The 17,523-nt window shown below is 44.9% G+C and overlaps 1 protein-coding gene across 1 annotated transcript in view; it reads left to right on the top strand.

The window, feature by feature from the left end:
* LOC126183604 (homeotic protein female sterile) overlaps positions 1-17,523 on the top strand; it is a 543,174-nt gene that overhangs the window by 379,137 nt on the left and 146,514 nt on the right. The window contains exon 3 of the mRNA XM_049925715.1: positions 15,063-15,165. The gene's annotated coding sequence lies outside the window, so the exon portion shown is untranslated. The remainder of the gene's footprint in view (positions 1-15,062; positions 15,166-17,523) is intronic.

The following is a 17,523-nucleotide window of genomic DNA, read 5'->3' as shown; positions in this document are numbered from 1 at the left end:
ACATGGAAGTAGATATCTTCGGTGTAGCGAAGCAACTCGAATAACTTAATAAAGGCAAGGTCCTCCAGTCGAAATTGTATACCAGTTACGTTCCTTTCGGAGTATGCTGGTGAATTATCTCAATTTCTAGCAGGCATACGCAACCGCTCGTTTGACAAAAAATCCGTGCCTAAGGACTGGAAACCTGCACGGGTCACATCATACACAAGCTAGGAAATAGAAGTAATTCTCTGAATTATGGACCCATGTACACTACTGGCCATTAAATTTGTTACACCATGAAGATGACGTGCTACAGACGCGAAATTTAACCAACAGGAAGAAGAAGCTGTGATATGCAAATGATTAGCTTTTCAGAGCGTTCACACAAGGTTGGTGACGGTGGCGACACCTACAACGTGCTGAAATGAGGAATGTTTCCAACCGATTTCTCATACACAAACAGCAGTTGATCGGCGTTGCCTGGTGAAACGTTGTTGTGAGGTCTCGCGTAAGGAGGAGAAATGCGTACCATCACGTTTTCGACTTTGATAAAGGTCGGATTGTAGCCTATCGCGATTGCGGTTTATCGAATAGCGACATTGCTGCTCGCGTTGGTCGAGATCCAATGACTGTTAGCAGAATATGGAATCGGTGGGCTCAGGAGGGTAATACGGAACGCCGTGCTGGATCCCAATGGCCTTGTATCACTAGCAGTCGAGATGACAGGCATCTTATCCCATGGCTGTAAAGGATCGTGCAGCCACGTCTCGATCCCTGAGTCAACAGATGGGGACGTTTGTAAGATAACAAACATCTGCACGAACATTTAGACGACGTTTGCAGCAGCATGTACTATCAACTTGGAGACCATGGCTGCAGTTACCCTTGACGCTGCATCACAGACAGGAGCGCTTGCGATGGTGTACTCAACGACGAACTTGGGTGCACGAATGGCAAAACATCAGTTTTCTGGATGAATCCAGGTACTGTTTACAGCATCATGATGGTCGCATCCGTGTTTGGCGACATCGCGGTGACGCACATTGGAAGCGTGTATTCGTCATCGCCATACTGGCGTATCACACGGCGTGATGGTATGGGGTGCCATTGGTTACACGTCTCGGTCACCTCTTGTTCGTATTGATGGCACTTTGAACAGTGGACGTTACATTTCAGATGTGTTACGACCCATGGCTCTACCGTTCATTCGATCCCTGCGAAACCCTACATTTCAGCAGGATGATGCACGACCGCATGTTGCAGGTCCTGTACGGGCCTTTCTGGATACAGAAAATGTTCGACTACTGTCCTGGCCAGCACATTCTACAGATCTCTCACCAACTGAAAACGTCTAGTCAATGGTGGCCGAGCAACTGGCTCGTCACAATACGCCAGTCACTACTCTTGATGAACTGTGGTATCGTGTTGAAGCTGCATGGGCAGCTGTACCTGTACACGCCATTCAAGCTGTTTGACTCAATGCCCGGGCGTCTCAAAGCCGTTATTGCGGCCAGAGGTGGTTGTTCTGGGTACTGATTTCTCAGGATCTATGCACCCAAATTGCGTGGAAGTGTAATCACATGTCAGTTCTTCTCCCTGCACCAAGTGCCTATCCGCTGCAGATCTTCCTGCATTACACTGCAATTTTCTAATGCTGCAACTTCTCTGTATATTACAGCATCATCCGCGAAAAGCCGCATGGAACTTCCGACACTATCTACTAGGTCATTTATATATATTGTGAAAAGCAATGGTCCCATAACCCTCCCCTGTGGCACGCCAGCGGTTAAAAAAAAAAGGTTCAAATGGTTCTGAGCACTATGCGACTTAACTTCTGAGGTCATCAGTCGCCTAGAACTTAGAACTAATTAAACCTAACCAACCTAAGGACATCACACACATCCATGCCCGAGGCAGGATTCGAACCTGCGACCGTAGCGATCACGCGGTTCCAGACTGAAGCGCCTTTAACCGCACGGCCACACCGGCCGGCTGCCAGAGGTTACTTTAACGTCTGTAGACGTCTGTCCATTGAGAACAACATGCTGTGTTCTGTTTGCTAAAAACTCTTCAATCCAGCCACACAGCTGGTCTGATATTCCGTAGGCTCTTACTTTATCAGGTGACAGTGCGGAACTGTATCGCATGCCTTCCGGAAGTCAAAGAAAATGGCATCTACCTGGGATCCTGTATCTCATATTTCCTGGGTCTCATGAACAAATAATGTGTGTCATGTCCTTAGGTTAGTTAGGTTTACGTAGTTCTAAGACTAGGGGACTGATGACCTCAGATGTTTAGTCCCATAGTGCTTAGAGACATTTGAACCACGTGCTAACCGAGAGTTGAACGGTCGAAATATAGCCTGACAGTGGTTCTGCGAACCCTCTACCAAAGACGTAAGTGAGAATTGGAGAGTAATCAAGGTTTATGACACTGCGCTACATGCGAAATGGGCTGAAAAGTGCTTGCTCACCATTTTGTTGCGTACGTTACAAGCAGTGAGGAGACAAGGAGTAGTGTTACGAAGATTGCGGCAGCCGGTGTATTTGGATAAGCTGGTGGCAGCGCCTCGTGGTCAGAGGCGGGCTTTCCCTGGCTGGGGGCGGTAGTGAGAGCGCCGCGGAACCTCGCCGTCCTTGTCCGAGGTGTCTCCTTCCCATCCGCGGCCTCGCACCCGCGTTAAACGGAGCACCGTTTTCTCCCAGCGCCGGGAGCTCGGGAAGCAGCACAACGGCGTCACCCACGAAATGAAAGACAAACAATACAATACTACCCTAGCCACTCCACACACATCCGGCCGCTGTGGCCGAGCGGTTCTAGGCGCTTCAGTCCGGAACCGGGCGACTGCTACGGTCGCAGGTTCGAATCCTGCCTTGGGCATGGATGTGTGTGACGTCCTTAGGTTAGTTAGGTTTAATTAGTTCTAAGTCTAGGGGACTGATGACCTCAGATGTTAAGTCCCATAGTGCTTAGAGCCCGTTGAACCAGTTGAACTACACACACACACACACACACACACACACACACACACACACACACACACACACACACACACTCTTCATGTACATCTATACCTTGTACTCCGCCTTACGGTGTGTAACGGAGGATACCTTTGGTACCATTGTTTTTCCCCCTTCCGTAATTTCTCGGATTTCCTCGTCGTGGTCATTTTGCGATAAGTATGTGGGAAGAAGTAATATATTGCCCGACCCTACTTCAAACATACGTTCTCGAAATTAACACTGCAAGCCCTTAGTGCTGCATGATGCCACCTGTAGCGTCTGCCACCGGAGCATGTTCAGCGTCTACGAGGACGTGCTAAAAAGTAATGCCTCAGAATTTTATATTCTGCTCTCAGCATCGGTTGAGGTATTAGGATACATGTCACGCATTTTCTCGGTCGACTTTTCCGCTTCACTAACGCAAGTTGCAACCCTCTGCCGCTAGAGGACTCCGAATTGTTGTGTGTAACGGAACTATGTCGGTGCGTGAGAGAGCCTCAGAAAACCGAAAGCACAAAATCGAAGAGTTCGCCCATGCATGGGGAACCCTCTCCTTCAGCACCACAATGGTAGACCACACAAGAGCGCTGCGACACCTGCAACAATCCGACGCCTTGGGTTCACTGTCATCGATCGTCCTCTATATGGCCCCGACTTGGCCCCATCCAATAATACTATAGATGTTTGTATCAGTGGAAACAAGAACGTTTCGAATTTTATTCGTATACCATGGTCCAGAGTCGACGTTAAACTGTGTTTCTTAAAACTGGGTTGGTAAAGCAGTTCAAACTTCAGGATACTAAAAGGAATCCGATAAATTTTCGGTTTACGATAAATCGTACAAATCTAAGAGCTGTTAATTCAACTAAATACCTAGGAATTACAATTACGAGCAACTTGAATTGGAAAGACCATATAGATAATATTGAGGGGAAGGTGAAACAAAGACTGCGCTTTGTTGGCAGAACACTTAGAAGATGCGACAAACCTACTAAAGAAACAGCCTACATTACATTTGTCTGTCCTCTGCTGGAATACTGCTGCACTGTGTGGGATCCTTGCCAGGTAGGATTGACGGAGGACATCGAAAAAGTGCAGAAGGGCAGCTCGTTTGGTGTTATCGCGCAATAGGGGTGAGTGTGTCACTGATATGATACGCAAGTTTGGGTGGCAGTCACTGATACAAAGGCGGATCTATTTACGAAATTTCAAATGGTTCAAATGGCTCTGAGCACTATGGGACTTAACATCTATGGTCATCAGTCCCCTATAACTTAGAACTACTTAAACCTAACTAACCTAAGGACATCACACAACACCCTGTCATCACGAGGCAGAGAAAATCCCTGACCCCGCCGGGAGTCGAACCCGGGAACCCGGGCGTGGGAAGCAAGAACTCTACCGCACGACCACGAGCTGCGGACTACGAAATTTCAATCAACTTTCTCTTCCAAATGCGTAAGTATTTTGTTGACACCCACCTACGTAGGGAGAAATGATCATCATAATAAAATAAGAGAAATCAGAGCTCGAGCGGAAAGATTTAGGTGTTCCTTTTTCCCACGCGCCATTTGAGAGTGGAATGGTAGAGAAGTAGTATGAAAATGGTTCGATGAACCCTCTGCCAGGCAATTAAGTGTGAATTGCAGATTAACCATGTAGATGTAGAGAGAAGGCAAAGGCGTAACACTTGAAATATGCCATTGTGGTGTTCGAACTAACATTCCCTTTGAGGCAGCCTTACCTTTTAGCAGGATATTCGCCTGTTCGCGTAATAATATTTGCCAAAATTCTCGTTTAGCGTCCTTGAACCTACTGTGTAGTGTTGAGTATTTAATGACTTCATTACTGCCAGCAGCCTATGTTACACGGGGCCGGTTTTGCGAGACCGCAGAAAGTATTGTCTGCTCCTCGATCAACTAGGATGTTGATGATCAACTGAAAGAGATCACAGCGCGCGCACGGGCGTGCTGCTGGCCTGCTTCGGACTTCAGATTAGTTTGTTCATTTCATTCTTCGTAGTGTCACAGCCTGCTTATGTCAGTGCTTTTCAAACCGAATGATCTTTTTCGTGTTTATTTGGAAGAAATTCCTTCTCAGAGATAAGGCACATTCGTAAAAACTGCATGAAACCGATACGGATGAATTCTTGACATTCCTTTCTCGTAGAAGAACGCTCGCAGAGCCTTTGTGCCCATAATTTCTGGAAATTTATATTTCAGTCTGACAAGGGATCATCAGACCTGTTAATCACCGATTTTGATGACTCTTACGCATGTTGCAGAGAGACCAGTGCTGACTAGAGGCTTTTTATGCAACGGACCGTAGTTTCCGAGAAGAGTGATGTTGAAGTTCAAAACATACGTGCTGTATCCGTCATGTTTATCGTGTATCTATCGAGCGAGCGTAGAGCAGGGGCTAATCTTTACGTGTGCCACGCTGTTTGTGTGGGTTAAATCCCGGTCCGTGTTTTCATTTTCATCGTACGTAGTATACTTAACTAGTATATATGACGCTAAGTTATTCAAAAATAATTTTCGCCGTAGTAATTTCGTTAATAATTCAATAGATACAGCACACTTTCTTTAGATGTATATTGCGCTTGTGATTAGTAGTTAAATTATAAATATTAGCCGGCCGCGGTGGTATCGCGATTCTAGGCGCTCAGTCCGGAATCGCGCGACTGCTACGGTCGCAGGTTCGAATCCTGCCTCGGGCATGGATGTGTGTGATGTCCTTAGGTTAGTTAGGTTTAAGTAGTTCTAAGTTCTAGGGGACTGATGACCACAGATGTTAAGTCCCATAGTGCTCAGAGCCATTTGCACCATTTATAAATATTAGGACTGCCCCAAAGAGTTCGGCAACGATGGACGAAGTATTAGCAACTGCGGAAGGATTCCAGAAAGATTAACTTTGAACTCGGTTATGTAATTAATATCGAGCAAACCGGTTGCCAGTACCAATACACGCACAATGAATCCCTTGGGGGAACAAGATTAGTCATTCATTCACAGCAGAGTATAACAGCATCAGGAAAGGTGTTCCCTTACTTTTCCTTATATATGCAATAACATATGGGAAAGTGGTTTGATTTGTTCAAAAACGGATTGACGATTTCATGTACAAATTAAAAAATGTATCTGTGACCTGCATCAAATCAGGTAGCTTCATGAAACTGCTGTACGAGAGATTTTTAAAATCTGTCACTCTTCCCCACTTGGGATGAGAAAAATTTCTTCACGTTATTGATTCGTGGCGATGGCAGTCCGATCGGACACATCACAATAAAATCTTTGTAGATGACAGTAAAGCATGCACCTACAGCCTAAAACTCTCCCCCCCCCCCAAAAAAATGCACTGTACTTTGCCAAACCTGTAAATCTGTGACGTTCATTTCTGCAGACACGTTAAAATTTTCGCGAAAAAGTTTCAAATTGCTCCCGACTTGCTAAAGACTACTAGAGATATCACTTCGAGAGGTGGTTCCATAAAAATAGTTTCTTTAATTCTGCATCAATGAAGTGTATTTGCTTTCACAGAAATGATCAAATACACGTGGTTTGCATCTTATAAAGATGATTTTTTTTTTAATTTAAGCGAATTGTGTTTTCTGGTTCTGATTCTGAAAAATCTGTGTGCCTGCATTGCAAAAAAAATGATGCAAATGGCTCTGAGCACTATGGGACTTAACTACTGTGGTCATCAGTCCCCTAGAACTTAGAACTACTTAAACCTAACTAACCTAAGGACATCACACACATCTATGCCCGAGGCAGGATTCAAACCTGCGACCGTAGCGGTCGCGCGGCTCCAGACTGTAGCGCCTAGAACCGCTCGGCCACTCCGGCCGGCGCCTGCATTGCAGTAGCTTTCTTTAATTGTGCGTGGTGCTCGACGAATTTGTTTCGGTTGCTTTTACGACAAATACGATCCAGAATTCTGTTCTAGCACAGCAATCGATACAGGTGACAACGAGTAAGACGATTCAGCAATCTACGGAATACGTTTGTTGTAATAACTGCTTTGTTAATAAAATGACTACGCCGAAAATGACTTTTTTTTTAATTTTGTTTGGCATACATTATCTGATAATACTATATACGATGAGGAAAGAAAAACATGGGATGGGTTGAATCTGTACCTCCTGCGTGGTAACCGTAAACCTTGGCCCCTGTGCTACACGAACTCTGTTTGAACACAATTAACGTGATGGATATAGCCCGTACGCGTTGAACTTGGACTTCGATTTCCTTGGAAACTAGGGGCTGTCGCATGAAGCGGACAGGTGTGTCTACAACATACCGAACACCCATCTACATCAGAGATTAACAGGTCTGATGGTCCCCTTGAAAACTATAGTACAAGGATATACTGTTCCATCATAGTCTTTCACTGTTTCAAGAATTTGAGTCTAGGCATCGTTTGAAGCGATTTATTGCAAGATTAAGAATTTTTGAAAGTCATCGGGTTTGTCTACACGCTCTCGTCTAAAATATTTCAGATCAAACAGAAAAAGTAGACTGCAGTTTGCTGAAACCCTTACTTTTTTCCTCCGTGCAGTCTCGCTGTTGAAGAAAAAGGATGGCTAGCGCGTTACGTCCTGTCCATGACGAGGTCATTAGAATCGAGCACAAGCTCTTATTGGGAAAGATAGCGAAGGAGATAGGCCGTGCCCTTCCGAAGGAACCATCAGGCATTTTCCTGGAGCTATTTAGGGAAATAACGGAAAATCTTAATCTAGTAGCCAGATGGGAATTCGAGCCGTTTGTCCCCTGAATGGGAGTCCAGTGTGTTAAGAACTGCAAGACCTCGCTCGATGTCACTGATAAGAATGAGATACTGGTGACGTTAATATCTACAGCTGCGTCCCATCATAGGCACCGTTCTGTTTGGAAGCTAGTCAAAGTTAGCTACAAGCATTTCCTACACAATTGCAAAGCGAATGTCATAATTAGCACCAGTGTTTTAAGCAAGTAAAAAATGAAATAAATCACTTAATTTTTCAGCAACAAACAACGAAGAGAGCCCAACATAGTGGAGGAAGTACTTGTGTAGTAATCTTTGTGAAGTAAAATAAACAACTGCTCCCCAGAGGAGAGCTACTACTCCCTAAGAAAATTTTCTAAAATGTTGCACATAACGCATGTTTTCTAGCAAGATGCGGCAATGGTAGAACACTAGAGTATAGCACTCTTAATCTTTTGTTCCTTAAAGATGTGTTGGCCGAATGTTTCCCTAGTACTACTCTAGTTAATGCTCGTTTTCCACCATCGATAAATTCGTTGTCGACAGAATACTGGAGATTGTCCACAATAAAACTATTCTTTTCTTAACATTCACTAAATTCTCCGTTGATCCTTAGCAGAACATGATAACAATATTAAAGAGGAAAACACTTTCTAATGTCCTGCAAAATTTTTCAGAACATTAGGAAGTGGTTTCCTCTTTAATATTGTGCTTCTCAGTACCCTAGTACAATTAGCACTTTTATATGAAACTAGCATTCATTTCGCATGGTTCAGTTGCACAAAACATCGCCCTATTACATAGCAGTGCTCTTAATCGCTTAAGATCGTAAACATCGACCTGTCAGTCAGCAGAGTTGTGTGCGTGAAATGTTCTACTGTATTAGAGCGAATGACGAACGTATAGTGTATGCCGGAGTGGAAGTTTATTGGCTGTACGGAACGTTTCGAGAAAATTGTCTAGCGCCCGAATGCCCAACTACTTATATAACAGTAAAAAGTAAGATAAGTGTGTCGAAATGCTCGTACGTGCATAATAAAGTATCCTTTTTCAGCCCGCGTGAATGTGATGGTCGTCCCACACGTCTACTTTATACTACAAGGAATTAAACTGCTTGGAATACTGCCGTGATAATGGTGTGCTTTCTGCTGTTCAGCCGAATTGTTGGGTCCATTTTTATGCGCAGTAATACGTCGTTGCACTTTATCGGTTGTAGTTGGTATGTCCTTGTAGATAGCGTCTGTTAACTTTACACACAGAAAAATGTCTGCAGGCGTCAAATCGGAGGAACCGGCAAGCCTAGGTACAGGTCTTCTGCGTACAGTCCAAGGACTTGGAAAAAAATTCGTGAAGACATGCTGCAGTACCTCGAGCTCTGTGTGCTGAATAGCCATCATGTTAGTACCACAGGTTCCTCCTAGTCTGCAGCATCCGTGGAAGAGGGTCTGTTTGAAAGCTTTGATTCTTGAGCGCTTTCAGTGTTCCGTCTATCAAAAACGGGCCTATCCCACACCACACGTTTACACTCCACCGGCGCTGATGTTCCACCTGATGAAGACAAACAGGATTGTCAACAGACTAATATTGCGTGTTTCGGCGGTTTCCCTGGCCATGAGTGGTAAATGTGGCTTCACCATTAAATAAGATGCGTGATACACATGGAGAACCCTGTCTTAATGCCCATGTACAGAAGTTACCACTATTATCATAATCGTTACCATGCAGCTCATGACCGAGAGAGCTGCATGGATGGAACCTATGTCGATGGTGAATGCGTAGGATACTTCCCTGACTCATGCCGCTTCCTCGTGCGATTGCGCAGGAGCTAACGTACGGATCAGCTGCAACAGCATCAAGAACATTAATTACCCCCTCTTCTGCCGTCACTTCTTTCCTTCTGTTACATTGTGTGTGTGTTACACTACTACTTTCACGTAACTGGTCGAAAAGGTTGATAAATAATTGCGGAGATGGTTGACGCCTACTGGGATTCCTTTTCACATACACTGACACCGTACAAGAATGAACTGCATTTTTCTTACACTCCCCATACACCACGAGCATGCCGGCTTTTTCTGCGTTGGTAAATCCCACCCTCCACTCACGACCTATTGCTTGGACTGTCACACAGTAACTGATTAGCAAGTCGCACTGCACTCAAGGAACACACAAGCACACTGTAAGCAAACATAACGTCGTGCCTAGGAACAACGCAGGGTAAATGTCAGAAACAAATGTGGGTGTGGAAACTCCTCCAAATACAATCTCGTAAACGACGCGCACTAGAATCCTGCAAGAAACATCACTGACAGTATAATTCACCCTACTTTTAGTTGTTAATGTCAGTAGCCACTTTTCCACTTAAAAACGCGTATGTTAGCACAAAAATACTTTAAGTATTATTACAATCTGTTTATTGGCTAACAATACGAGCGCCTGACTACCAATCCATTCTGTGAAAACCGCACATCGATAGCACTTTCCGTTTCCGCAATATTTGTGGTGCAAGTTTCTGGTGATTCACCCTGCATACCCGGGTTCGACGGCCGGCACCCTCCACGCCATTTGATGCTCATTTATTTTTGAGAGTTGACGCTGTTATTCCGTCAAATGCCCATTCTGTCAGCGTTTTCCAGTTCTGGTAGATGAGAAGGCCAGCAAGATCGTAATAAATAGTGCCGGACGCCAAGCCTTGTACCGGCTGTTGTGGCCGAGCGGTTCTAGGCGCTTCAGTCTGGAACCGCGTGACCGCTACGGTCGCAGGTTCGAATCCTGCCTCGGGCACGGATGTGTGTGACATCCTTAGGTTAGTTAGGTTTAAGTAGTTCCAAATCTAGTGGACTGATGACCTCAGATGTTAAGTCCCATAATGCTCAGAGCCCTTTCTGGAGCCAAGCCTTGTAACGGGCGCCGGGAGTGTAACTCCACGGATTCATGAGACACGCCGGAAAGACCTGCGCGGTCATTCACTACAGTGACAGTTTTATTCGCGCAGAAATTCAGAGCAGTGATTTTCCTGTTACCAAACATTGTATGAAGTCTTGTTATCCCATCCTTGTATGTTGAAGCAGACTCATCACTGTTCGCTCTTTATTGAATATATTAGTGTTAACACGTGCCGCTATCAGCAGAATAATTTCATTAAGGAATGTGACGATAAATATCAGAAATCAGACATCTTTCGAAGTGCAATTTTCTTTACGTTTTTAAGTAGACCAGAGCTAAATTGCAGTTTAGGTGCAATTAATCCTTTTAAGTTAAATTATTGCTGATTTAAGAGGCTGTAGGATGTTCGTTCAGCATTCCTTTACTATTTAGGAAGGTGTCCTGCCTACGTTAATCCTCATTTCAGAGGCAAAATCGCATTCGCAACTCACACACACTACGTGATCAAAAGTATCCGGACACACGTAAAAAAAATACGTTTTTCATATCAGGTGCACTGTGCTGCCACCTACTGCCAGGTACTCCATATCAGCGATCTCAGTAGTCATTAGACATCGTGAGAGGGCAGAATGGGGCGCTCCGCGGAACTCACGGACATCGAACGCGGTCAGGCGATCGGGCGTCACTAGTGTCATACGCTGTACGTGAGATTTCCACACTCCTAAACATGCCTTGGTCTATTGTTTTCGATGTGATTGGGAAGTGGAAACGTGGAGGGACACGTACGGCACAAAAGCGTACAGGCAGACCTCGTCTGTTGGCTGACAGAGAACGCCGACAGTTGAAGAGGGTCGTAATCTGTAATAGGCAGCCATCTATCCAGACCATCACACAGGAATTCCAAACTGCATCAGGATCCACTGCAAGTACTGTGACAGTTAGGTTGGAGGTGAGAAAACTTGGGTTTCATCGTCGAGCGGCTGCTCATAAGCCACACATCACACCGATAATCGCCAAACGACGACTCGCTTGGTGTAAGGAGCGTAAACATTGGACGATTGAACAGTGGAAAAACGTTGTGTGGAGTGACGAATCACTGTACATAATGTGGCGATCCGATGGCAGGGTGTGGGGCTGCCGTATTCCCGGTGAACGCCATCTGCCAGCGTGTGTAGTGCCAACAGTAAAATTCGGATGTGGTGGTGTTATTGTGTGGTCGTGTTTTTCATGGAGGGGGCTTGCACCCCTTGTTTTGCGTGGCTCACAGCGCAGGCCTACATTGATGTTTTAAGCACTTTCTTGCTTCCCATTGTTAAAGAGCAATTCGGGGATGGCGATTCCATCTTTCAACACGATCGAGCACCTGCTCATAATGCACGGCCTGTGGCAGAGTGGTTACACGACAATAACATCCCTGTAATGGACTAGCCTGCACAGAGTCCTGACCTGAATCCCATAGAACACCTTTGGGACGTTTTTGAACGCCGGTTTAGTGCCAGGCCTCACCGACCGACATCGATAGCTCTCCTCAGTGCTGCACTCCGTGAAGAATGGGCTGCCATCCCCAAGAAACCTTCCAGCACCTGACTGAACGTATGCCTGCGACAGTGGAAGCTGTCATCAGGGCTAAGGGTGGGCCAACACCATATTGAATTCCAGCATTACCGATGGAGGGCGCCCCGAACCTGTAAGTCATTATCTGCCAGGTGTCCGGATACTTTTGATCACATAGCGTATAAGCACTCAGATAAACAATATTAACACCTGTTAACAATTTATGCTGGTAGAACTGATACGGTACCCGTCGTAAATGAGTTTTACTTGTTCCAAAGAATTTCATCTTTTAATTTGTTGTCTGGTACAAGCTACCGTGCCAGCTGTTAACTCTGAGCGTTACTTCTTAAACACCTGTGCTTCAGTAAAACTAAATAAATAACGAAATGTCCAGTTAATTCGTCTGTGTTTTTTTTCCTACATAAGAAAAGAATGTCTTCCAACTGATTGTTGGTACTTCTTACTTGCACGTGACTGTATATTTCATTCACTTTTGCTGCAATTTTTCGATGCCCTAAAGGATATAGAAAGACGTCTTCCCTAACTCGTGACGTAGGAAGACAGTAAGTGGTGATATAATCGCTGGGCGCTTCAGTCTGGAACCGCGTGACCGCTACGGTCGCAGGTTCGAATCCTGCCTCGGGCATGGATGTGTGCGATGTCCTTAGGTTAGTTAGGTTTAAGTAGTTCTAAGGTCTAGGGGACTGATGACCACAGATGTTAAGTCCCATAGTGCTCAGAGCCATTTGAACCATTTTTGAACAATCGCTGGCTTCATCAATTTTGCAAAGATGGCGTGGCAGCTTTCTTGATTTTACTCGAATATGCGCTAAAATGATTGACACTCTTGGCGACGAACTGGGTTGAACCAAGGAGTTTTTCTTAAAAATGCAAATAAAATCGGAGCAGCATATGGAGAAATATGCAGGTAAGACTAATGTTTTGAGTTTATTTACAATCGTCGACTTCCGACATACCTGAAGGTGCGCGATCGTTTAGTACTCAGAAACACACATCAGGCAATTTCATGTGCTGCGTCATCACAACAGTATAATTTAGTAGTAAAATCGTTCCTTACCGTATTTAAGTAATTGCCGGCCCTTGTAGCCGAGCGGTTCTAGGCGCTTCAGTCCGGAACCCCGACTACTACGGTCGTAGGTTCGTATCCTGCCTCTGGCATGGATGTGTGTGATGTCCTTAGGTTATTTAGATTTAAGTAATTCTAAGTTCTAGGGCACTGTTGGCCTCAGAAGTTAAGTCCCATAGTGGTCAGAGCTATTTGAACCATTTGAATTAAGTAATTCGTCGTTTATCAAAAATGGCTCTGAGCACGTTGGGTCTTAACTGCTAAGGTCATCAGTTCCCTAGAACTTAGAACTACTTAAACCTAACCTACCTAATCACACACATCCATGCCCGAGGCAGGATTCGAACCTGCGACCGTAGCGGTCACGCGGCTCCAGACTCTAGCGCCTAGAACCGCTCGGCCAATCAGGCCGACTCGTCGTTTATACACTGTCCAGTCACATTAATGTGGCCACCCATCAAAAGCCTGAATAGCCACCTTCTGCGGACCACTGCGAGACGTTCAGCAAGAGAGTCAGGTTCTGGAAGACAGCTACCGGAATGTGGAGCCATGCGGGTTCCTGTGCCGTGGCCAACTGCGCTAGGTTTCTCTACTGCGGATGCATGGTGCGTACAGCCCGAAAGAGGCGGTCCCACCTATCATAGGTTGAGTTTAAGTCCGTCGCGTCTGATGAGCAGGGGAGTACGGCAAACTCATTCTGGTGCTCTTCGAACCGTACACGTACAATGCCAGCTGAGAGACACGTTGCATTGTCCTGCTAGTAGACGCCATCGTGCCGAGAAGAAACAAACTGCATATAAGGGTGTCCATGGTCCCCAAGGGAAATACATACTTGATTGATCCCTTGTGCCTTCCAGAATGTCGATATCGCCCAGGGAATGTACGAAAACATTCCACAGACAATAACGCCCCTCCTCCGGCCTGGACCCTTCCGACGATTGTAGCAGGGCCGTCCACGCCAAAAAGCATGAAACGTGATTCATCTGAAAAGGCCGTCTGTCACCACTCAGTGGGCGTAAACTTACGATGCTGGCGTACAAGTTGCAACAGTCGTCGCTAATGAACAGCGGTTTGCATGGGTGCACGACCCAGGCGCCTCTTGTGGACGCCCATACACAACAACGTTCGGTGAACGGTCGTTAAGTGTACACTGCTGGTAGCCCCTCGATTCATCTGGGCGGTCAGTTGCTCAACAGTTGCACGTCTCTTCGCCCGTACACATCTCCGCAAACGTTAATCTGAACATCAGATAAATCGCTCAGTTTCCGCGTTACAACAACGGCTGTACTGTTTCACGGGTCCCCCCTCCACTGCTAGTGATGTCAACTGCAGTGTTCGAGTGGTTTTTGGACGTTGGCGTCGAACATAGGTGGTGGTCAAATTAACGTGACTTGACAACGTAGCTCACATATCAACTCAACGATGCTCATAAATCACTCGTAGAATCTTAACAACTTTAATCACTTGGAATTACACGTTCTTTACTTTACATTTACCACTAACTGTTAGTTCTTGAGTCATTCAAATCCTGAAGTTAACTGTATACGATATCCAGAAAACATCACGCCAATCCTCCTTTTCTTTGCGTCCTCCCGCTTTTCTCGAACTGTCCGTTACTGTGATATTACAGATTTTAATCTCTTTGAACATAGCATCAGTGCAGTATAAAATACACCTTTACAACACTAACTGACATACAAGTTTACGTATTTCAGGTAACATAGATAATATCAATGGAAAAAATAAAAACTCGACAAAAGAAAATTCCGCCACATACATTTCTAAGCGTATTACGTTTGTTGCAGCGCTCGCGGCCCGCTGGGATCTCTAGTGAGCAGCTCTACACCGGGGCCTCCCGGGCTTGTGGAGCCTATTCTCTGCTCGTCTGTCGTCATCGCCTCTCAGCAGGTCAGCCGATTGCTTTTTCTTACGTTGGAGTGTCCTTAACGATATTTTTTTTAATTTCGGTTAAATTCTCTCGCCCTTCACGGAAAAGGAATGATTGGCTGTTAGCGGTATGTTGTTGTTGTTTCTCTTATTTCTGCTCTGTTTTTGCTAGTGGACGATGATTATGATTATGATAATGATAATGATGATGATGGTAGTAAATTACATGTGCTACTAAAGTGAAGAACCCTCTTTGGTGAATAGTGGATTGGGTGACGGAATTTTCAATGTTCTTAAGACAGAATGTCGTGTGAAAATTGTGTATTGTGAGGGTGTTACGGGATTGGATTGACATGAGAGCTGCTGTTATTTCATGGAAGCATGACCAGGTACACAGAAAAGAAAAGATAAAGAAAGGAGTTCTGTTGTGAGGACGCGGTGGAGAATGTTGCGTTCTATCGCTAGAGGTCGGAGGTATTCGGAAATAAAACCGGTTACTTGCTACGAACCTTCGTGGATAGCCAAATAAAGTCAGTTGCCAGTACCGTTTTAGATTAGACAGCGGTAGCATATCCCCACGAAACACTAAAAGTGATTATTGATATAACTGTGGCGCTTACACGAAACGTCAAATTTAAGCACTGATTTCACCAGAGGGCCTGTCATAAATGTTTATCGTTGGAGGACGTCTAAGTTTAATTATAATGGTGGGATAAGTACTTAAATCATAGAGTTTTATATGCTAATTACATATATTTATTAATTCATCAATAACACACAAAAATATTTTTTTAGACATCGACTGTATAACACCAACGAAAGAGCAAATTATTCAGAAAGGCAAACTTGGGTCGCCACCAGTGTATTACCGGACAGTATTGTCTGAATCAAAGTTAAATTACTATCAAGCTAGCGGTTTAATTCAGCCTTGATTTCTTCAAAAAAAAAAAAAACCAAGAATGTGAACTTAGGCGCATGAGCGGCCGCCGGTTCCGTAAGTCGGTTCCTTTGACCATCCTCTCTTGCGGAGACGTGCGTTGATCAGCAGTGATGACCATCGTGTTAATACGGACAGGTCATTGTCCACATCTGTCATCGCCCGCTAAGATCTGCTACTTGTCGCTCACGCCGCCAGGACCCAACGGTGTCGATGGACCGAACAGACCTGCTCTGGCGTTGACGTGCTGGTCCTTTACCCCTTAAGCCTTCCCACTGTGTGTGTGTGTGTGTGTGTGTGTGTGTGTGTGTGTGTGTGTGTGTGGATGTGTCGCGTTCTCGAGGCTGTACATAACTTAGAAATCCTAAATTAGGACCATGCCACAGATGGTCTACAGTACTTTTTAATTAACACGTCAGCTACTCATTCCATACTATTTTTAATTCTAAAATTGTAGCAATCCATCAAAAAGATATTTTCAACAAGTCATGAACTTGAGGGAGAGTTGCGAAAAATTGATCATACAAGTATGAAGTCAGAAGCGAGTTGTCTGGCGTCCTTACGAGAAGGTAATGAAAAAGTTACTTTCTATTTATGTACCAATCGAAATTTCTAAGGTAAGTTATTGTGTGAAATAAAGTCATTTAACTAATGGCAACCGTACAACAGAAAGGAAATTCTTTGTAAATAAGAATACTTAATTAACAGCCACAATAAAGCCTGAAAATAAAAATCATAGTGATCTGCAGTCAAATGGTTCAAATGGCTCTGAGCACTATGGGACTTAACATCGGAACTAATTAAACCGAAGGACATCACACACATCCACGCCCGAGGCAGGATTCGAATCTGCGGCCGTAGCAGTCGCGCGGCTCCGGACTGAAGCGCCTAGAACCGCTCGGCCACTGCGGCCGGCGATCTGTACTCACTTATTCACAGAGTGTCAGTCAGTCCTCCTCAGAATTAGTGTTGTCTGTTATCAGTATTGGTCACTAGCCCGTGAGTGATAAACTGCAACTTCATATCTGTTTGGTCCCTAGAATACATTCCTAAATGTCGATTCCTTTAAAGTTAATAAGAAGCATGTCCTAGTACACCCAGTGCCAGCATAATACGCTTAACACATCTCCATTTTGCGGTACCTTGGCCATATGCTATTTCATTCTCAACAAAAAAAAATCATGTCTGTCAGTCTACCTTCTTAACCGGCAACTTAAACAGAAAACACGCGCCAAACGGCTCTATATAATAATTACAGATAACAACTTACAAGCCATGTTGAAGACTAACATAGAAAACTTGGGGGTGATAAACTAATTTCCGGCCGCTGTGGCCGAGAGGCTGTAGGCGCTACAGTCTGGCACCGCGCTGCTGCTACGGTTGTAGGTTCGAATCCTGCCTCGGGAATGGATGTGTGTGATGTCCTTAGGTTAGTTAGGTTT

Source organism: Schistocerca cancellata, chromosome 4, assembly GCF_023864275.1.
Source record: "Schistocerca cancellata isolate TAMUIC-IGC-003103 chromosome 4, iqSchCanc2.1, whole genome shotgun sequence".
In the NCBI taxonomy this organism is placed as follows: domain Eukaryota; kingdom Metazoa; phylum Arthropoda; class Insecta; order Orthoptera; family Acrididae; genus Schistocerca; species Schistocerca cancellata.
The sequence above is the reverse complement of the archived record's forward strand: the minus strand, read 5'-3'. Positions and strand labels throughout refer to the sequence as shown.